We start from the raw sequence: 22689 nt of genomic DNA on the forward strand, positions 1-22689 counted from the left end.
CAGGAACACTGTGACATGATGGGTGGGGGGCTTAGTTAATTATTCTGTTTATTTCTGAAATTAACATACAGAATGCATATTAAAGCAAGGGATGCATTGTTTTGAATTAATTTGATAGCTAATATGCTGGGAGCAAAAATTGCTTGCTTCTCTATGCAATATCTTACTGATATAATTATATCAGTAAAACTGAAATATCTGCAGCTTTTGCAAAACCACTATTTCAATTTTCTGTATCTGTTGACTCTAATAAACAACAAACAAACAAAACAACAAACCAACAAAAAACTAAACTAAAGCAAATCCACAGTTTTAAAAGTATATAACCATAAAATTGAATATTTTTTTCCATTATGAGAGATGAGCCTTGAGGCTTAGCTTTTCTCATACAGTGTACATATTGGCATACAAAGATCTTTTCACAAAAAAAATTAAAAATCAAATGGACACTAGCTGTTCATTATTAGTTCTAAGAAATGCAAATAGCCCTTTGCAAAATTTTACCTAATTCAATGCAATAATGCTCATCTTGGAATTATTTTTTACAGAATAAGGGGCAGTGTATTATGAATGGAAAAATGCCTCTGATGTCTGAAAACATCAGAATTATGGGGAATTAAAATAAATATTTATATGAAAATCTATCATGTGCAAATTCCTCTGCCATTTTTTAACAGAAATATCTGTGTCACCATGAATTATTTTCTAATGTTAATCAACTCATCAAACAAAAAGTCATTTATAAGGTGCATTTTCACAAAACAGATTCAATTTATATTTTAATTCAAAACGTGGGAGGTTCCTTAAGCAGCAAAGTAAATATTTTCAAAACGTACATCACAGACATATTTATAATTTTTTTTAATTGAGGAAAAAATTAGCATATTCTCCTTAGAATACATTTGATTAGTCAGTATATGTTGTCATATAACTATGCCATATATATGGGCATATATTGGCTTAGATTATGTTTGGGGTTTTGGCATTTTAGGGTTTGGTTTTGTTTTTCTGTGAATAGATTTGCTCTAATAATTGCCTGTGGCATAGACATAAAATTGCTTTTTTGCACTGAGACTGTCACAGCCCTGCAGGACTGAAAATCACAACAAATATACATATATTTTATATATCCTGCCTTACGGTCTTTCTACAAAGAATTATTACTAGGAACCAGTCTGGGTTTGTGTTACATAGATCTATCTCAGATACAAATTTTTTGAAAGGGTAATTCATTATAATTGAGATTTTATGGCAGAGGTAAAACAGTGCCAGAGAACTATAATATGCATCAATATTTGCTTTAAAATAAAGCTATGTTATTGCCAGTGGATATTTAGAGAGGAGAGGTATGAATACTCTGTGAAATTTGTCATTCTTGGCCAAAATGTTGATCCTTCTGTGTAACTTTCGTAGTCTGCTTTGCATTGCTCAAAATTTCCTTTAATTCAAGTGAAGTTCAAAGCCACAGCCAAATAACTGTTATTTGAATAAGTGTCGCCAGGTTCAAGACACCAATTGATGCAATAAGATCAAGAAGTCAAACAGGATGTTGAACGCCAGTTAAGTAAAACTCGAGGCCCACAAGGCCTGTGTGGGATTTATTGCACTAGTGATCCAATATGATAGCAGGTTATGCAGAAAACACAGATATAAAAGCATGCCTAGCATAAAGTTTAAATCATGACTGCTATTAGAGATGCACCACTGCATGACTCCAGTGTTAGGATGGTGTTTAGGTCCAGCTAGAAGTGAGATGATACCAGAAATATTAGTTTTTCAAAACCTAGATGAAGTTTTCAGTTGGTTAAATTTAATGGTCTTTATGTAGTTTTGTTTCCATTCATGCACTCTAAAACCTTTGCACTTTAGGAAGTGTGTTTTATTTATTTATTTATTTATTTATTGGCTATTTTTTGATTGTTGAGTCATCTTTTGTCAGCATTGCTTGTCCATACAAAAAGTATACACAGTAAGACATGCACGGGTAGTACATGACTCTTGTGTGCTTCTGCTGGAACTTTTTTGTGGGTATTACAATGTCAGAAATATTTCTTTGGCTTTTCTAACTTCATGCAACTGAAGGAATGCATAGTTCTGTATATATTGCCCTGATACTCAAGGACCTGACATAAATAACTCCTAGTTTTACTATGCTCATCTGTACCCAGTAGCAGTGTGGGATCATTCACAAAGCTCAAATAACCTCTGTTGGCAGGTGCATTTCTCATCTTTCAGAAGCATGTCCCTAGTTTCACCTCCACCCTCCATTAGACAGCTGGGAAATAGATATTCAGAAACTGATCTTCCACATCAAAAGGAGAAATCAATTAGTTTTTGTATTCCTAGCTCTAGAGAATTCATAAAACTTCAAATCTAAAACTGATTCTTTTATTGAAAGAAGATGCAAAAATATCAAATGTCTGATCTCTTCCTGGTTAATATTCTGAATTAAAACATGCAAGTCTGGAGCTCCAACTCAAACAAGGGTAAATAAAAACTTTTCCTTCCACCTATGAAGAGCTCAAGAACTTCACACTTCACATTTTAAAAGCATTTTTTATCCTTTGCTGTAATTTTCAGATATAAAATTATGTGAAATTACAATATCCACTACCTTTTATTAATAGAGGTTAGAAACTACTTTTTAAAATCTAAAATTACAAAGTATTTCAAAGGAAAAGAAACCTTTCCAGTGCTTGCTACCCTGAGAACAGTAAAAAAAAACTGAGTTGCTCTTTCACAGTATTACAGTTTTTATGTTTGCTTGTTTGTTTTAATAGGTGATTGTCTTCAGTGCTTTGTAAACCTCTACAATAAAAACAGTTAAACATTTCCTGGAACACCCCCACATTTTAAATAACTGCCCCACATATATTGTTCTCCTGTTTTAAAGTTACCATTTATCTAATAAGGAAACAGAATCACTTTGTGATGCAGGTGACCAGACATGCATCATGAAATGAAAAGAAGGGAAGGAACAAGGTGAAGAGTCAGAAAATTTCCTTGATCTGTTCTTCTCATGAAATAACCAGATATGCCAAATTGCCTTAAAACTTCTAGAAAATGTCAGTATGCAAACTGTGTAGAAGGAAATTATATATTACAAATACTGAATAAACAAAGGTTTTGCTGTAAGCAGGTATAGCATCTAAAGCTTTTGCAGACCACACTACCTCCAGAGAGGGGCTTGTCTCAAGAGGTTCTGGAGGACAAGGTTCATCCAAGACATGGATTAACGTGAAGCGTCCTTTGAAGCTTTAATCTCAGCCTGACTGTTAGGGTATGTGAAAGGAAAATAGGACTTAACAGTGGATAAGACATTTGAAGAATGATTTTGAGAGGAACTAGCTGTCTTTTATTGCATTCTGTCAGCATCCCATTCACTCCTATTAAGTCTTTATCAGCTCTAAGAATTGATAATGATTGTTAAAATGAGGCCATTTTTTCTGCAGTAGTAGGTTGTTTTACCATTTATTGGTGGGCATTTCTGTTACACAACGTGCCCTGTTGCAGTTGGAAAGCAATTTGGTGTTCATTAAGAGCTCTGCCCCAACAGACACAAGAACGTGCTGTAGTTTATGAGAAACAGAGACCTGCTTCCCTGCTGCTCAGGAGCCACAGACTGTGTAACAAAGCAGAACATGGCCCATTAAAATGTGTTGGATATACAAATGGATTCAACTCAGGAGACTGGAAGGGCACTGCATGTTATCCAATTTAGTGGCTGAATCTTATGACACACATTTCCTTGGAAATGCACTTGATAGAAAACTCATCTACTAGGGACAAATTATTTCTCAGCACTTCCTGGGGAAAACAAGCTTATAGTAGGAGCTATTGCAGGGCACGGAGGGGAAAGCTAGTCCTTTTTGCTGTAACTTCACAAATAAACATGCAAAATACTCTGGGCTGTGTGTGTTGGGGGGGGAACAATAGCTGATTATAGCTGAAATAACAAGTAATTTTAGGAAAGTATCAAAGGAAGAGGCTAAGAAGCATTTCCAGCTTATCTGATGTTTTGAGTTCCTGAGTTCCTCCTGATTATCCTACCTAGGCAGCATCTGTGTTGCAGAAACATACCCCATGCTCTCATGTGGAATGCCTTTGCTCCTCATATTTTCACTTGCAAAGCTGAGAGGAATATTTAGCTCTTTTGTTTACACACAGTTGCCTTCGTGAATTTGTTCGCAAGATATTTGTTGCCATCAGGAGTGAAAGAATAAGCTGCTGTTTTATGTGCTTTTCTCTAAAGGTCAGGATTTCACAAGCTGTTTTGCATGCACTGTACTGGTATAAACAGCTGCTGTGTTTTTTGTGCGATCAGGGGGCATTTCTATCTCTTACATCACCAGAGGTGTATTTGCCATTCGACGGATCCAAAGTTCAGGGCGGTGGGTGGATCTCTTCCCATTGTTTGCAGAGGGGTTGGGTTGAGGCTTCAGCCTGGTCTCAGACTCTTCTTGTACTTTCTCAACTGTAATCTCAAATATTTTCTTCTTCTATACTTCCACCAAAATGTGCTGTACACCACAGCCCTCTATTTTGAAATGTAGGTGGTATCTACACTTCAAACTATATTCAATAATCTATAGCTACCCCTGCCATGGTTTCCTGTACCTTGTGCTAAGCCCCACCAAGCCCTAGCCCCAGCAATAAATTAATTAATTTTCTTAATAAGCCATTTTTAGTCAAAACATTGCTTTTATGAAATACTGAAATGTTACCCATAAACAGTGTAAAAACTTCATTTTTCAGCAATTTTGAATCAGGCAAGAAGCAATCAAAACTGGCAGGTATCCTGTTATTAAGCACAGTATTCAAAAGGATCTCATTTTAGCTGTTGAAGATAAGGGTAAAATCTTTTCCTGTTCTGTATGAGCACACCAGGATGACACATGCCCACATAATGACCAACAGTGTTACATGTAAAATATTCCCAAGAAACACAGAAAAAAATCTGGAAGTAGGAGTTAACTGCTGCTTTTGCAAATCACGCAAAATGGGTGACTTGCCCAATATGTCAGTTTTTAAAGTCAACTTATTCGTAGTGGTTTACAGCAAGAGAAAATTTAGGAGTTTAGGTACAAATACTTGAAAAGTCCACAGTACCTTTCACAAGGTATATAGATGTACAGAAGTGAGTGAACATATGCACACCTAAACCTGGCTTTGGCTGAAGTAAGCATGATTCACTGAACTTCATTAACTAAAATAGCAGAAACAGACCAGAACAGGAAAAATGGCTAGGTCAAGTAGCAAAGGAGATGAAATACCAAAGAAAACTAGTAGGTAGGGTGGCAAAAAAAAAAAAAAAAAAAAAAAAAAAAAGAGTTAGGGAACATCAGGAAATAAGTGTAGCAGGATAAAGCAATATACTACAATTTTAGAAGAAAAAAAAAAGTTAAAGAATAAAGCATACTGAGAAAGCAAGAAGAGAACAAAGAGATACAGTTAGTTTTGTACTTGCATTATATTAGTGCAGTAAAGAAAATAAACAAAAGCATATGGTTTATAAAGCTCATGCCAGCACCAGTTGCAAATGAAAGATAGGTTTTTATCCTAGAACATACTGTTTAACTCTGGACAGAGTCAGGGGACACTGAGAAGGCCAGGGCTATAAATAAGTTCACTTCCTGTTTCTTATGGCATCTTCCTAAAGCGTCTCCCCTGATGAGTCAGAAATGGACTAGATGATCCCATACAGCAGTTCTGATGATCAAAGCCACACAAAAACAAACAGAATCAAGGACTAGACAAACATGAGATGTAATTAAACCTAGCAAGCTGCCAAAGGCTGCTGAAGGATTCTGCAAAAAAGGCAAAAAAGTGATTCTTCACTGCAAATAAGCCTAGCAAAAGGCAATGAAGTCATCATAGTATTGCCAGGATAAGGCAAAATACAAACAAAATATAAAGAAAAGCACATAAGCCTGTTAAAGAAGAAATAGTACGGTCCATACTGTAACCCTTTTTATTTGGTATCTGTAACAAATCACCTGCCTTTTTATTTTACATTGATGTCAGTCTCTTTATGTCACTGTAAATAAAACTTTTTCAATGACTCAACTAAAATATAAGTATCTCAGTATAATCACAATGTGGAGTCAATCTTTCTTTTGCTCTTAAATGCAGACTGCTAAACTCTGTACAGTTATTTTAAGACCATTAACTGATGGTCATAGGATTCAGAAGTGGAGAGTGTGTCTTTTAAGTCCTGAAAATAACGAGTTTCTGTATAATTGGCTGAAGTACTTAATGCCTTTTAAAAATTACCATTTTTATTTTTTTATTCCTCACTGTTCTTCACCAGCAAAGCCTGCTGCCTTCACTGGAAGCATTTGAGAAGGAGGGAGGCACACAGCAGGGGAAAAACAACATGAGGACTGCTTAGGGGAGGTGTAATACTCAGATCCATGTGGCTGAAAGGGATTAATCCAAAAGTAGTCAAAGAGCTGGTGTTGTTGTTGTGAGCCTGCTTTTGAAAAATTATGGCAACTGAGGGTAATTGCGAAGGAAAGGGAAAATATAATATTATTCTTAAATTTAGGAAGGCAGAGTATAACCTCAGGAGACTTGTGGTTTACATTAACTTGAAGTGGAATTACTGTTGGAAATTAGGCAAAACACCAGAAGGAATCTGGCCAACAGACTGAGTGACCATGCTTGTCTAGTCAGGGCTAGTGAAGCCCCACTTGGAATACTTTCGGGCCTCCAGTTACAAAGTGTGTGGACACACTGATGAAGGTCCAAGGGAGGGCTACCATGGTGGTCAGAGGCCTGAAGCCTCTGTCCTGTGAAGAGTGGCTAAGAGTGGCTAAATAAGCTGGGCTTATTTAGTCAGGTGAGGAGGACAACTAAGGAAAATGTAATAGCAGTAGGTAGAAAGATGATGATGCCATGCTCTTGCCCTCTACTATCTTGATAGTGCAATGTGATAACAAGGGCATGTGGACACAAACCTGTGGTTTGGCAGGTTTTCAAATTGAAAATTAGGAAAAAAAAAAAATCACTGGGAGGAAATACAGTAACTGTAACAGAGAGGTTTAGGATCTTCATTGCTGTGTGTTTTTAAGGCTCAGCTAGACATAACCATCCTGACCTCATCAGTGCACTGACCCTCTGAGTGGAGTAAATGACCTCCAGAGGTCCCATCCAGGCAGGTTTCCTGTGACTCTTATCAACTGAGTTATGGGAAGCTCTGTTCTCAATGCAGGGGTTGTGGTAGATAGCAGCAGCAGACACAAGGCCCTGAGGTCATGAGTTTTTAGAAAATCACCAAATATCACAGAACTAATGAAAAAACTGAAAGGCCTGGAAATTATATAAACAGGAAAGTTTAAGTAAAACATTATCCATCTTTAGGACTGACTTTGGAGCAGCGAATTAAAATTCTCGTGTTTCAGCACTGCAGAGTGTACTCTGTGCACACGTATCTTCATGCTGAACATCATTACAATATCAAGGCTGATCTGAGTGTTTCTGTGAAATAAATGCATGTAAAGTTTTAATAGCTTGTAGGAAAAGAACTTTTCCTCCACCCACACATTTCCCTCTATATTGTACAAGCCTGATGTTTCACCAGTATGAAAATACTGTTTTCTTCTTTTCTTCATAATGAATACAGATGTGATCTTCTTTGGGGGCTTGTAAAACTCATGTTAAAAAAAAAAAAATAATAAAAAAATCATTCTCTTATTTTGTATACAACTTCAGTGGCTTCCAGGCAACCACTGTAGAAAGTGTAAATGGCATTACTGCTTTTATCTCTCATAGTTTCATTATTACTCAGCATATTCATGATGTGAAATTCTAGCAGAGACCATGATAAACAAAAATTTCTTTCTGAAATAACACCAAAATAAAAGGAATTCATTAAAGACTCACTTCACTGCCATTTTTTGTGAAGTACTATAGGCAACATACAGCCCCTCTTTGTATTTTATTTTATCCTTACAATATAATACATGTTAAATAGATAACACTGTAGGAAATCATTTAGAGTTTTGGAATGTCATCCTAGCTGATGAGTGTTAAAGAAATATGAGTTGAAGGACCACCATCCAGGCTTAATTTATAGAGTGACTTGTTGAATTAGCAACAGAACAAAACAGAAGACGTTACTAAAACTGTATACAAGACTGGGAAAAAGAAAATCCAGTAATTTAAGCATATGCTTCTTATAGAATAATGCATGAAGGAACTTCTGTTGTGTGAGTAAAACTGTTATTACATACAACTAGTGTCAGCTAAGCAGGAGTTCTGAACTTTTAAAAAATTAAACCACTTAGTAAAGTTTATCATCTGGTAAAATTCTCCTGGATTGTGTGTGTGATAGAGTTAAAATAAACTTGAAGACATTAGTGAGACCAGCTCTTGGCAGCTTTTTCTTACAGGACTTTAAAAAAACAAACAAACAAATAAACAAACAACCTCTTACATTAATCTACATGCAGAGAAACTGCAAATGCTTATTTTCCAGTGAGGACAGAGCAGTTCCCCAAGTGCAAATGACAATGTTTTTGCCAGCCTAGGGAATTTTTAATCAGAAATTATCCCAAGCTAGGACAGAGTTAGCTTAAAATAAAATGTTTTATGGAATCTTTTTAGAAGTCCTTCTTCTAAAGAAGTGTTCTTGTGAGCCATAACAGGTTGTATTAGGACTAAAAGGGAGGTAGTTTACCAAAAGAAACAATTACTTTTGGAAACAATGACTGTATATACATATAAACATATAAATGTGTATATATATATATACACAATATATATATACACAAAATAAAATGGATTGGTTGTGAACAAAGGTACTAACAGTGAAAGAATTTCTGCTGTAGGTTGATAAGCTATATATAACTGAAAAGTACAAACAGATGGATGTATTGCTTTATCTCAGGACAAATGCTAATCACCAGTTTGAGAGAGGCAAATGTGATGCTAATTTTGTGCCCAACAGCAATAGGAATGCCAAAGTAAAAGGTATTGGTGTTTCATTATTTGGGGCCCTGTGGATATTTCTGAAGCCATTGGTCCAAGAGATGGATACTGTATATGGTAGGAGTGGAAAACAAGTATTCCTGGTGATCAGGGATTTGCAAATCTTATTTCAGAAGCCTGAGAATATTTCTCATGTCAGCAATCGTTTCTTGTCTGTGTGCGTACTGGCCTTATTCCAGCAGCTGTATAATCACACTAGTGCTGTGCTGCACACAAAGCAATTTATCCTGTCTCTCCTCAGGCATTTTTTAGAGACTTCAGTCCTTTTTCAGAGTTGGCCCTAACTCAGAACAACTGTTTGAGTTCCAACATCTTGGCCCTGCTCAGGAGGCAAGGTGGTGTCGGGGCATAAAGAAGGCATTGAGCATCATGTTCAAAGTTAAATACCCTTTGACTGCATCTGCTAGCACAGGGGTCTGCCAGCTGCCACTTGTATGGGCAAAGAGTTAAACATCTCAGAAACCTGTTCAGAAACACTGAGTGTGGCTGTGATCTCATACCACTAAGTTCTTTGAGATTTTTCAGTATTTCCTTCAATTAACAAAAAGACCATGAATTTAAGGAACATGTTAACTGTACTGTCAGACATTCATTCCAAGGTCAATTTGTTTGAAAGTTTTTGAGTGTAATGTTGCCAATGTTTTCTTTCCGTGCTGAATTTTTGTGATGGATTTTTTTTCTCCAAAGGGGAACATGTCAACAGTTAAATGTGAGATCTGAATACAACCACTTAGTAGCAACTCTCTCAGGAAGCTTTCCAATGCATGTGAGGACTGCAAATCATTTGTGTCTGGAAAGAGTTGAGCAACTGTGAAACTGGAGCTAACCACAGTTGGATGAAAATTGCTAAATTATGTTTGCTATATTTTGAGCAAAATGTCAAGTGTTGCTCTTTTGCCTTTGCCTTGACAAAGATCAATTGGATTAAAAAAAGCACCAAATCAACTTGTACTGTCAGCTGATTATTTGTTTAAATCTTCAGATCTCTTGTTTTGCTGCTACAACAGGGTCATGGAAAGTTTTAGTGACAAAGATATGTTAGATTCTCAGTTGCAAAACTGAGAACCACACTGGTATTTTTTCTTTGTTCTTTGTATGTCTTCTTAAAGGAGAGAGAGGATTTAGTTTTGAAGGGGTATCATCTTCTTTTCTGTGTGTGTGTGTGAGTAAATAAAATACATGGTGTACTGCAGACTTCTTGATGTCATAGTGCTTAAAAAATGTGCAGCAGGGAAGCAGGCTGAAAATTGTAAGACTTAATCCTAAATTATGCTCACATACCCTCAGTACCCAGTAGAGGATGTTGAAAGTTTAGTATTTTTTATGCCCCAGGACCCTCCAGAATTAATATTTTGAGTTTCAGGAAAGAGAATATCGGCATTTTAATAGGCCAAGTGATTAATTTCTGAGTGAAGGGGAGCCAGCAGCTCTTGTAGGACCTTCTTATTATTCCTGACTTCTGAAAGGTGTCAGTACAACAATGATTCTCATCATGAAGACTCCTGCTTTGCTGAAAAGCTTTGTTGTTTTCACAGGAGTTTCTGAGTAACCTCCTATTATTAGCAAAATAGGCCAACCTATGCAACAGAAATTTTTACTTCCTAAAAAGAGTATGCTCTTATAGTTCTATTTCCAATTCTGTGATTTCATTTTCATCAGTGAACAAAAACGGGTTAGTTACACTCCCCATCTCTAAGCAGCTAAATTAGTGCACTGGTTTCCAAAGGCTTTTTATGTAGTCAATAAAGAAATGTGATTCCACAGGATGCTTCACCAGACAGGTGTGAGGTTCCTGCTTTCTCACTGCTTTCAGATAGTATAAAATTTCAGTATTTAGGCTATTTATAGTGTAAAGCTTTATTAAATAGAAATGTCGTTGTGTTAAAAGAAAAAAAAAGTGAACACAATTAATAGTCATCTTAGAAGCTGATTACTTTCAAGTTGTCTTTTAGTGATAAAGAATGCTTTGTCCTTTCCTTATTACAGTATTTTTTTTTGCTGTTGAACATCTTGAGAAATAAGCTTAGTTTAGAACCATCTGCTTGAACTGGGTACCTATATACTTGTCTGCCAGTAAATGCTATTGGACCAGCAATTATTTATTAGGCTGAAAAATTATGTTTACCTATTAATATTGGTGCTCTGATGCTCATGAGTGGGCCACACTTCCATTGTGCTGGATGCTGTACAAGCAGAGAGCATTAAGATGACCTGTGCTAGCACTCATTCAAATATTTCTTTACCTATCTCAGCTTCTTTTTTTCGTTTTTGTTCAGAAATAGGTAAACTCAGAAGGAGAAACAAATCATTTGTATCCACATTTCTGCAGGGGCTTCACTTTACGCATAAGTAATCAACAGTGTTGATTCCCTTCATGTAGGCAACAGTAGTATAGGATGTAGTGAGGCCATGGAGTCGTGAAGAGGGTCTTGGACCACTTGAAGTTTTTCTCAAGAATTAGTATAGAAATAGTCTAAAAAGTAATTTATCCAAGATCGAGCCATGTGTGGTAATTTTTTTTTTATTATCCCAGTCCTTTGAAAAATAATGTAACTGTCCTCTAGGATCCATGAAAACCAACTGAGAAAGTATCTTTAGGGTAGTGTTTACAAAATTATAGAAATTTAAATAAGAAAATTTTTTATATTTTTGCCTCTCAGCAGATTTATTTATAGAAAAATACAGATCTCATCTGGTGTATTTGAATTTGTAGAAATTTGAAAATGTCGAAAATACCTAACTTGAGAAATACAGGAATTTCATTAATGTAATATAAATTTTAATTCATGTATTGTAAAGAAATTTCAAAGCTCTCACAAGTAGTCATATTCTGCTTGTGAAAATTATCACAATAGAATACAGTGATATAGTATATGAAAAACTGAGAATAAATTACCAGTCTCTTATCCTGTGTTGCCTCAAGTGCTTTATTTTTCAAAAGGATTGTATTTTCTAAATGAAAGCCAAATTTAGTTCTACTATTTCATTAAAACCCAGTAACAGTAGAGAGCAGAAGGAGCTGTGGGATGCATGATTTTCAGCATAACCTAAATAAAGACCCTCCTCTTCCTAGAAACTTTTACTTTTGGATTGCTTCAGATTGCCACCCTACTTTCCATTGACAGAGGCCATTAGCAGAAACTGTTTAGTCATTTTGCTAACATGGCCTGGCTTAGTTTGTAAAAATGATTTGTCACAGCTAAAGTGCCAAGCATTGACTGAAAGAAAATAATTTAGTAATTAACACTAAGTGTTGTCTAATTTACTTGCCTGGAAACTTCTCCTTATACAGTACTAGTACAAACAATGCAAAAATAAATAAACACCAGGATCCTAGTTATAGCTTTCTTCCTAGGATGTGATTTCTGTGTAGGACTTGTATAGACTGAGCCATCTAGTGCATTTATATGTATATATATATACACACATATATATATGGATGTATATATATATATATATATATATATAGCTTTTTCACCTACAAACCTAAGTTGTACTGTGTACTGCATCTTAACAAAAATTTGTTTGAGTAGGAGTTAAATGGTTTGGTCTTTTTTTATATATAAAAAAGAATTATTCATCATGTCAGTCCTCAAAGGCTTTGTGAGGAGGATGGAACAGTCTTGAAGTTTGTGGTTGAGATGTGTTTTGTAGGATACTTCATCCTATCCCACTGAGCTATCTCATGGCCAGCACTGCTAAGCCAGAGGATCAGAAGTTAATTTCATAGGCCTACGACTTTACTGCTGTCTTCATTGCTATCCCTTGCTGACCCCAGGAAGGTAACTGGGTAAAAATAATCCCAGCAAAAAAACCCAGTGTCTAAGGTTACTGTATCCTCTCCTCCTAAACAGTGAAATTAAACTTGTATCATGTCATTTAGGTTCCTTTAATTAGCCAGTTGGATAAAACCTCGACTTCAGTGACCTAGCAAGTACATAGAAAAGCAGTCTTTTCATTGACAGTGGAACCTTCCTTTTGTCACATTCCACAAATACTAAAAAAGGTGTGAGGATATTTGCTCAGTTTCTTTAAATAAATAAAAAAACCCCAACAAGTCAGTGCATCCTTAAGACATGAGGACTGGAATTTAGTGCTGCTACTTGAAATGCATTTGCTATGTGATATGACACAGTTAATCCTAAACGGACATAAAGCCTGTCTGCTTTGGAGCCAAGGGTAATGTAACTGTCAGCAGAGATACAGAGCCAGGGAGTGGAGTGATAGGGGAGGAAAATCTCCCAAGCTTGGGCTCAGTGCTGGTTACTCTGCCACACTGCTCTTGACCTGCCTCCTACATATCGTAAGATGATGTGAGGGCTGGAGCAGCTCTGCTCTGGAGACAGGCTGGGAGAGTTGGGGTGTTCAGCCTGGAGAAGAGAAGGCTCCAGGGAGACCTTAGAGCACCTTCCAATGCCTGAAGGGGCTCCAGGAAAGCTGGGGAGGGATTTTTGACAAGGGCAGGGATTGAGAGGCAAGGGGAAATGGATCAAAACTGGAAGAGGGGACATTCAGGTTAGACATTAGGAGGAAATTCTTTCCTGTGAGACCCTGACCCAGGTTGCCCAGACCAGTGGCTCCCTGGCAGTATTCAAGGCCAAGTTGGATGGGACCCTCAGAAACCTGATCCAGTGGGAAGTTTTCCTGCCATTGCAGGGGGGTTATAACTAGATGATCTTTAAGGTCCCTTCCAACCTAAACTATTCTGTAATTCTATGATTTGATGATATCTCTGCTCAGAGGATGACTCCAGGTACCCTCCTTCTTAGCAGTCTTTGGATTGGTCATCTGGTTGAATCATGTTTTGTGTAGTTTAATTAATTTATTTTTTTTAATTAAAACTTCACTTTCATATGTGTGATTAAGACAAAATCAGTTAATGTTCAACAGGTTGGAGTATAGTAGTCACAACAGCCATGACACAAATATTGCACTTCCTAATATCTACAAAACATTATAGTCATGTCTATGCCTAATATTAATGATTTATTAACCCTTTAGGAAATATGCATAAATAGAATATTGGAACAGATTCTTCCAATTATCTCTGAACTAATAGCAATTAATTATTACACCTGCTAGGAGTCCTTTTGCCAAGCATAAAAGTGCTTTACATGGATGACATTCTTGTATAGGCCAATGTATTACGGACCATTTTATGGCTTTTTGACTAGCAATTTGTCTTCTTTTTGTGCTTATACTGGATTTTATTTTAGCATTTTCTTTGCATACCAAAATTGAAGTGCTGTATGTGTGATACTCATATGTGAGATGAAATCACAATCTCTAATTCCTTGTCTGTTCCTTTCAGCATGGTTTGGAAAGATTGGTACTACTAGTACTCTTTCTCATTTTCCTGCTCAGTTCCTTTCAAATCAAGAAATCCAGTTTAGCTTCCATTCCATTTCTGCAGCAAAGGCAACATGTCACTGAAGTATGACACAAAGTAAAAGTATTCTTTTGCTTTAATTCATATTGTATTCATAACTATGATCTTCACTGTATATTTATACTTCTAAATGAAGGTAAAAAACCCATCTTACCATCTTTGCCACAAATTTTACATCTACTAATGTAATTTTAGCTCTAGTCTTACATCTAGTATTTCATTACATAGGAAGTTTAACTTAAGGCTATCAGTGCAGTTACAAGTAACTGGATGTATGTACTTAGAGTGGTTCTATAACTGAATTTAGAGGCAGGCCCCTGTGGAGCAGAGTTCACTAAGAGCTAACATAGAAGCTCATCTGTATCTTAAAACTTGCCTTATTCACTGACTATTCAAAGAACAGTTGGGCTGATAGAAAGTGTTGTGCCTGTGCCTTATTTATCTATATTAAATATCATATATAAATATATTTGTAAATAGATAGTTATAAGTATATGGTTATAAATAGTTATGGGCAAACATAGTTTTTAGTTTTTTAATTACCCAGAAAATACATATATTATCTCTTAGCACAGAAACCTCTTTAACAAAACGCTCATAGACAGTTCATAGCTTTGAAAGACTCCTAAGGAAAAGCATGGAGAGACAGTGAGGCAGAAGGTGTGTGTGGAGACAAGAGGCTATGGGTTTCCACTAAGAGCACTCAAACTGGCTTGGCCAGTTTTAGGAGTGTCATACATTATATTACACTGAACTGAAGTTTCCTGAGTGAGCCTGTGGCAAGAACCACCATCCTGGTGGTGGTGGTGGTGGAGAAACTGTGCTTAATGAAGGAGCAGAGAAAGCAGAAGCACACTCAGGTTGTAACTGGTTCCCCTGTCCTGGCTGGAATGGGATGGTGAACATAGAATCATAGAATGGTTAGAGTTGGAAGGGACCTTATAGTTCCAATCCCCCTGCATGGGCAAGGACACCTCCCACCAGCCCAGGCTGCTCCAAGCCCCATCCAACCTGCCCTTCAACACTGCCAGGGATGGGGCAGCCACAGCTTCCCTGGGCAACCTGGGCCAGGGTCTCACCACCCTCACACTGAAGAATTTACACCTGATCTCTAACCTAAATCTCTCTTCTTTCAGCTTACAACCATTACCCCTCATCCTCTCACTGCAAGCCCCTGTAAAAAGACCCTCCCCAGCTTTCCTGCAGGTCCCCTTCGGGTACTGGAAGGCCACTATGAGGTCCCCCTGGAGCCTTCTCTTCTTCAGACTGAACACCCCCAGCTCCCTCAGCCTGTCCTCATCAGACAGCTACTCCAGCCCTCGGGTCATTTTTGTGGCCCTTCTCTAGACACATTCCAACAGGTCCACATCTTTCTTGTGCTGGGGGCACCGGAGCTGGACACAGTGTTCTAGGTGAGGTCTCACCCTATGGACTTCTACATTCATTGAATTATATGAAACGTTATAAATGTTAATGGTGTGAATAAATATTGCCACAGCAGGCAGCGAGACCTCCAATACTTACAGGCTTTATGTTTGAGCTGTTTAGCATAATATTGCTTCAAAATAATAGAATCCACCTGCTAGGTGAAGTTTCCCCATCTCACTTCAGAATTTCTTTCCAGTTCTTTCAGGAGATTGCTTTTACTTCACATCAGGCTTTTCATGACTTGTTTTATTATCCTATCTCTTCTGCTAACTTCTGCAAGGAGCCAAAATGTTGCTACAAGCACCTGAACATGCATGGTCTGGAGATGGAAGCCTAATTAGGTCAGGGTTCCTAATCCAGTCTGATCCATAAGTACCTCCAGGCTGGTGGAGCTCAGTTCCACATGCTCATCCTGCTCTGCAGGCAGAGCCAGTGTTGCCAGTGGTTGTGCAGGCATGGAAGAAACAGGATGGAAGTCTTTCTCCCAGCACTTCCTCCAGGAAGGGTGATGGCAGAACTGGTGGCTGCTCTCCTGCAACTGGGGAAGGGAAGGTGCGAAGGAGAAAAAGACAACAAGCACTGGAGTTGAAAAAGTAGTGAAGGGCTTCTTCCAGTCATCCATTCTTGCCTTAGATTGGATATTAGAAGAAACTTCTTCACTGAAAGGGTAATTAAACACTGGAACAGGCTGCCCAGGGAGGTGGTGGAATCGCCATCCCTGGAGGTGTGTAAAAGCTGTGTAGATGTGGTGCTGAGGGACACAGTTTAGCACTGGACTTAGTAGAGTTGTGTTAATGGGCGGATTCAATTACCTTAAGGGTCTTTTCCAACCAGAACAGTTCTGTGGTTCTGTGATCTTGTGTACTCTCTTCTTGGCACACCGTGCAGCTCCGGAGCTGGCAGCTGTCTGTGTTTGCTTTGCATTGGACTTCGCCATGCAGCCAAGACAGCCCTGTCAAACACTTTGGGTGGTTTTGCAATGAGAAAACATGATACTGCAGAGCCAGCAGTTATTGCCATACAAGGGTTGCTGGGAAAGAGTTGACAGCCATCTGTAGCCCTCACACAATGAGGGATACCTCAAAAGAACATACATTTCATATAGGAATAGATAGGAAAAGCTAAGCTAAAATAAAGCCCAAACCGACAGCTGAGAAGCTTATTGCTCTGAAAGTCCATCCTTCAACAGCTCCTGTCATTTTTTCCTCTGAAGAAATGCTCCACAGATAGCAGGAATGGGTCACAGAGCAGGTCATATCCAAATTTTTCTCTTTAGTGATGCAAGCATATCTTAGGTCACTTCTGACATCAATCCATTGGAGAGAATTTCCAAGAGAGAAAGTAACTTCTTGTTTTCCAAAGAAGAACCAACAGTTTGATATGTGCTTACACTCTCTGTTGCTGACTGTGGGGAGGGCTACATTCCTGCAAAGTTCTCCTTTGGTATTGCACTGGTATGTGTTGGCATACAATTCAGGGGTATTTTAAACAAAAGTATAGGAAAATAACTAAATACTGCAAGGCCATTACTCTTCCAAGTGTTGTTCTTGTCTCAGAAGGACTGAGTGGTCCCTGTTTAGAGCCAGCCAAAGGAATTGCCTCAATCTTAGTTTCATTCCCTTTTTGTTCTCTGTAATTGCCCACTGCACCCACACCCCCACAGCTTAGCAGTGTTATTTCTGTCTATTTCAAAAGCCATGATACAAATTCTTGCGCCAATTATTTTTCCATTTATAAAAAAGAAGTTGTAACCCACAAATGCAAATTCTAGAAAGCTTTAGAGCTACCATTGCTAAAAAAAAAAACAAACAAACTTTAATACAAAAGTTTTTCATATATCATATCCATATTTATTGTGAGTTTGTTTTTAATTTTGCTTTGAGTAACATTCCCTGTATAAAGAGGTCTTGTTCACTCCTGAGATACCTTTATTTGTCCAGAGCTTTTTCTCCTTACACAGACTGGGGGCAAGGATGGGGGAAGTAAAATCAGCTCATTATTTCAAGCCAGGAAGTTAATTATTTCAATGACAGAGCCAAATATATTATTATACCTCCACCTACTCTTGTTCACCTACTCATCAGATATGAAAGGACAGCTAGTCCTTGTCCTCATTCTTGCCCACGTTTCCCTTTTTTTGAGGTGCATCCCTAACCAAAAAGAGTGTTAACTTCCTGCTTTATAAATAAGACTTGCCTTCTGCTGTCTCTGAAGCTGTGGAAAGGCAGTAAATATCTACAGTAATTTTCATTAAGATCAAGAGGTATAGGGAGTGTAAACTGCTGACAGTTTCCTATGAATATAATTTAATAGCAAAGTCTGCTAAACAAGACCTCTACTTCTGAGGCAATCAGAGCTGTCTGGCAAAAATAATTACTTCTTGTAGTAACTTGCACATCTGTTATTCTGGACATTGAAATTCATTTTAAGTTACATGCTGGGGTCAGTTTTAACTAAGAGGAGGTGGAAGATGGTGTGGCTGTAGCTCTGTAACTGGCTGCAGCATCCCCCAAAGGTTTTCCCAATACTCAGGAAACACTGGAGTACACAAACTCCTTATTCCCACCAGTCTTGCCCTAAAACATCCAAGCTGCAGGTATGGAAAATAATTGTATCAGTAATCCACAACTCTTGGCTTCCCTCCAAGCCAGAGTTTCTTGAACGTTTGTTGCATTTATGGATTCTGAAGTTGCATCACTTGGTTACAGCTTTAATCTGTTATGGCACTGCAGTGAAATGCTGCTAAAACAAATGGTCTGTCCATTTTCTTGGTTAGATACTGCAGAGTAACAAGAATTAAGCTAGGCATAAGAAAGACTATGATGTGGAAAGAATCAATTAAAGAGGAAAAAAAAATGTCATAGCCATAACTCCTAGTCTCTACTTAACTCTTCATATTGAGATTGTCTATAATAGCAAGAAAAAGTTCAACAATAAACACAAAATTAGCTTCTCTCTTCTGACCCTTCATGTCTGTCACTGCTGACTTTCAATTCCCTGTTTATTTTAACCCTGTGTATTTATCATTAGTATACATAAGTAGAAATTTCTCCTCTAACAACTGATAATAGGAATTATAATAATAATAATAAAGATAATAATTTGCTGCAGGAGTAGCACTTTCTTTGACTTTCTGGGTCAAAATATGGGCAAAATTGACTTGTATTCAGTGATGGCTTCTGTGGTCCCCAAAGGCAGATTGTTCAATTTCTAGCTTCTCTCTTGAGTGTTGTTTTCCTATGCTGGCTTTCAGCTTGCCTTCAGATATAACTAGAGAGTTAACTGCTCTAACACTGTTAGGGAAACTCTTGACCTAGGGGCAGAGGTGACAAGGGCTTTTTCATGCACCATTTCTGGTCTGTATGAGAGAGAAGTGGAAGCAGCAGTAGGCTTAGACTGTAAGATGTGAGCTGAAATGTAGGGTTATGTATGTTTACCTTGGAAAACAAGTCTAAGAGTAAATGTTTGCAAAATTTTGTAAAGCATATGTGCAAATTTGTGACCTCTCATATTCCTAAGTCTTTGCAGTCAATTCAGTTGAAAAATACATGAGGAAAAACCTTAAAGCTTCTTGTCTTCCTGGGTGTGTTTTTGTTTTAGTGGTTGGGTTCACCAGTGGACAAATAGTCTGGTTTTCATCAGTATGAGATCTGGCTGCTTTCTGCTACCAGAGTGGTCCTCCACAGAGGATAAAACACAAGAAGAAACTCATGCAAAGAGGACCTCTTAGTGATGCTGTCCCTGATTCCCATTGCCAGTGCAGGGGAAAAAGAAAAAAAATAATAAGGGGGGAAAAGCCATGGGCTGAGAAATGGGGCAGAGATGGGGAAGGGCACAATGGGGGAAAAAAGTCTGCTTTATCAGCTCTTGGCTGTTCTCAGCCTCCTGCAACCATGTGTGCTTGGTATGATTGACTGAACCTCACAGAGCTCAGCAAGGAGGGGCTGTAGCCAGGACTGTGGAGGTGAATTGCAAGGTTCTGCTGCATGCTAACTCTCCCATGTTTGCCCCACACAGATCATGCCTATCCACTTGTGTGTACCTTTAGGTCTTTGACTTGGTGCTTGTTTCTGCTTCAGCTAGATTGAAACACAAAAGTAGGGCTATCTTGATGTTTTCAGAGTGACTACATTGGAAGGAAGTAACAGAGTCTGATTTTAGCCCAATCTGCACATCTGGCAAATTTGGCTAAGCATCTGCATTTTCAGTGCATCTTCAAGCTCGTCCTGGTTTGAGCTCAAACCAGGACAAAGCTGAACACCTCTCTTCTAACATTTGTATCTGTGCTTTTTTAAAAAAAAAACAACAACAAAAGCCTTTTTCACCACTTGCAGGGCTGAAATTGTTGGTACAAATGGCTCTTGTGTGGGAGTAGCTGCAAGTGTGCTGAGAGCTACCCAAAATATTTTTAGTGAATTCTGCGTATCCAAGCAAATCTGCTTTTTAAAGATTTGCCAAAGTTTGTGAACCTTCCAGGTAAACCTGAGCCAAGTTTAGAGTAAGTCTGAGATGAATGCAGTGTGCCAGAAATGAATTTATGGCTTTGGCTTTGGCTTTGGGTAGAAACTGCAAGATTCAGCATGGTCTTGGCATAGCTGGCTCTGCATAAAGAGAAACTTGGCAGTTTGGACTAAGTTTCAGGTGTTACGTGAATGTTAGGAAAATGTATTCATAAACTGAAAGCACAGTATTTACAGAGTATACCCATAACCTTTTTCATCTGTGGAATTATAACATTACCAAAAAACTGTATCTTACTGCAAACCTGTAAATATATTCTTAATTTAAGGACAGGTATAAGAATTATTTCTTTTATTCATTGAATTTGTTATGGTGGCTTCTGTGCATGTATCTGAATGTGGGGGCAGCTGGCTGGTTCATTGAGTGGTGTTATGGTGTTGCCTACCAAGACAATAAGAGTCTTGCAGTCCTCAGTTACACTTACTGTTCTCTTTTGCTTTTGATGTAAATTCTTAGAACTTTGGCTGTAACTGACACAGATCTTTTCCTACAGAGCAAAAGGGGGAGTAAATAACTGAGGACACAATGTACGGAAAAGTGTTAAAGTCTTTCCAATAGAAACTGTGATAAGAGAAACTATATGATATGATAAAAGGATCATAACAGCTTCATCAAAACTGGTGCTTAACAGTGAATTAATAGTAAAACTCTTGATACACAGCAGGTCCAAGGTCGACTTATTAAGTGTAATCACAAGTTGGCAGGGTTGCACTGTTCAGGAGATGGCTTTTCCTACAGTTACTTTGAATGCTAAGGAAAAAAAGTTAGATTTGAACAGAAAGAATTGATTTACATTTTAAATATTAATATTTCTGGAGAGCTATGAGTGGCATATGTTAAGTGATGGCTTGGGATGAAGTATCATGTGACTAAGATGATACTTCTGTCATGATGACACCAATAAAAGATCTCCAAGCAAGAAAAATACAGTTGTAGAAGGTACAGAAAAATAAAATGTACATTTAAGTCTGCTTTTTGATATCTAGACATGGAAAAAATGCTGCATCTGCAATGTATTATAAATATTTTAGAAAACAACGAAACTTGCAGAGGTAAATAGAAAATTATACAAGTTTCATGTGTGTCATCTTGTTAGCCTTATTAATGCTATTGAGAGTATGAATATTCAGTTCCATGGCTAATTTTCTGCCAAAAATGGTTATGAAAGACAATAATGTTAAATATGTATCATTGATTGTACAATGGCCCTCATTATAATTTCCTGAATATGATTCCTTTAACACTGTGAGTCATTTTTTGCTATGTAGATACTGGCTTCTTGAGCATGGCAAAACATACAAATTACCTGGATTAATCAGACCAGTAATATTCCCAAAAGGAGTAGGCACTTGTTATGTAAATCAGTGTTAATCCACAGCAGGCTTTGACTGGCCAGTGACAGAAAACTGTGTTAGAAAAGAGAAGTCAGTAAATCAGTGAAATCCCCAGGGAAGTTCACAAGAAGTCAGCTAAGGCATTAAGGTGCACCAGCATCAGCACCTATGGCCAGGATAGACAAGCTGACCATTACACTAACAACCAAAGGACTTTCTAGGGCTGACTGCCAAGAGTAAATTATTGTAGTACAGACACAGAGTGTGATTAAGTCTCACCCTGATAAGATTAAAAAAAAATTAAAATTAAACTAACCAGAGCATAAACCAGCATGCAGAAATTCCTCCACACTGAGTGCAGACATCTAGTCTCAAAAGTTGGTCTGAGTCAAGACACCTGTTTGTGTGATTTCTTTTTTATTTTACCACGGGGCACCAAAAAAATGTGTAATTTTAAAAATTATAGTGATATTGTAGCCATGGTAATCTAAGGTTCAGAATTATCCAGTTCCAGACACAGAGGTCTTCTTGTGGTCTAGCACAGGGTACCTTCTTTCTTCATAAGCCTTAATTTCCCTTGCAATATTGTCTCTTGAAAAAACACCTTTAGTGATGTAGTCACATGATGATAGTTAGCAAATAAAATTTTCCAAATTGAAGAAAGAATCCAAGGTGTGCTTCTGTAGAGCGCACTGAATTTTTGTTAGTGCTGATACATACCCTGAAACAGGTTGAGGAACTCCTCAAATGGAGTGTTGAAATTACTTGTCTTTACCAAAAGTCTTGCAAAGACACCTAAGTTTTCTAAATAGAAACACTACTCCTCTAAAATAGATGACATTATCTGAATTCACTTCCACTTTGCAATTTCAGAGTAAAGTATGTCACGCATGGATTAAAGTACTTGTGTAAGAAGTGTGATGCATATTTGATTTATATATATATATATATATATATATATATATCTCGTGTCTTGGTGTGTTTGTGTTTATTGGAGCAATAAAAGTCCTTTGTCTTAGAAGACCA

At 37.6% G+C, this 22689-nt stretch overlaps 1 protein-coding gene across 1 annotated transcript in view; it reads left to right on the forward strand.

Moving 5' to 3' along the window:
- The window catches only part of ADGRV1 (adhesion G protein-coupled receptor V1), a 278553-nt gene that overhangs the window by 238419 nt on the left and 17445 nt on the right, over positions 1–22689 (forward strand). The window lies entirely within an intron of this gene.

This window comes from Apus apus, chromosome Z, assembly GCF_020740795.1.
Source record: "Apus apus isolate bApuApu2 chromosome Z, bApuApu2.pri.cur, whole genome shotgun sequence".
Lineage (NCBI taxonomy): Eukaryota > Metazoa > Chordata > Aves > Apodiformes > Apodidae > Apus > Apus apus.